Raw genomic sequence first — 1,144 nt, 5'->3', positions numbered from 1 at the left:
AGCTGATGCCAGGGGCTTACATGGAGAGCAAATGTTTTGAGAATGATGAGGGTAATGAATGTACAAATTTGCTTTATACAATTGATGTACGTATGGATTGTGATAAAAGTTGTATAAGCCCCCAATAAAATGATTAAATTAAAAAATAAAATTATTTTTTTAAAAGATTGTCTTGCACCAAAACTTTCTCTAACCTTCATGACTCCAGAAAGTGTGAATTCTATGAAAATTTTAAATTCTGTTGCCAATTCCCCCCTTTGGGTCTTAATTCTTGACTAGAATCTTTACTCAAGATGTTCCGTAATGGTAGCCATATGCCATCCAGTACTGATCTCAGGGCAAAGAAAGCATTTGTTCATGGAGTAAATAAGCCATGCACTCCACTTCCTCCTCCTATTTCTGACTTTCTTTCTTCCTCTGATACTCCTGCCACATAAATAGAGACCAATTGTTATACTTTGGATGTTGTTTGCAAGCTTTTAAGACTCCAGACACTGCACTAGGAGGTAAAATAAACACACTAAACACAATTGGCCAATTAACTGGATGTCCCATGAAACCATGACCCTAACCCCCCAAGCCAAGAAACCAAAGTCCATGAGATATTGATATAAGCAGCCCTAGAGCCTGCTCTTCTGTTGTTGTTTATCTATCACAAAATATTTGTCAATTCAACTTTTTACAGCTGTACAACATATTCTCCTCAATTACATTAATCAGATGTGCAACTTTGACCTTAATAAATGTGACTTTTCTTCCACTTTAAACTGAACACAGTTTAAGCAACTAATCTCTCCTTTTCCTCTCCCTTTGCCTCATAACTACTAATAAGCTTTGGTCTCTGCCTGTTGTATTTTTATATAAGTGAGATCATATATATCTGTCCTTCTGTGACTAACTTATTATACTCAGCATAATGTCTTCAAGCTTCATCCATATTGCAGTGTGTATCAGGACACCATTTCTGATTTAGTAGCATTCCATTATATGTGTTGCTCTTGTTTCCAGGTGCAGTCAAATCAGTTCCAATGCATAGAAACTCCACGTACAACTCTATGGAAGAAAACGCTGCCTGGTCCTGTGCCACCCTCACCATTGTTATTACGTTTGAGTCCATTGTTGCAGCCACTGTCGTAAGTGGGCG

This window comes from Echinops telfairi, unplaced genomic scaffold (assembly GCF_000313985.2).
Source record: "Echinops telfairi isolate 266 unplaced genomic scaffold, ASM31398v2 ScPeMD7_12;HRSCAF=54, whole genome shotgun sequence".
Lineage (NCBI taxonomy): Eukaryota > Metazoa > Chordata > Mammalia > Afrosoricida > Tenrecidae > Echinops > Echinops telfairi.
Note: the sequence above shows the minus strand (reverse complement) of the source record.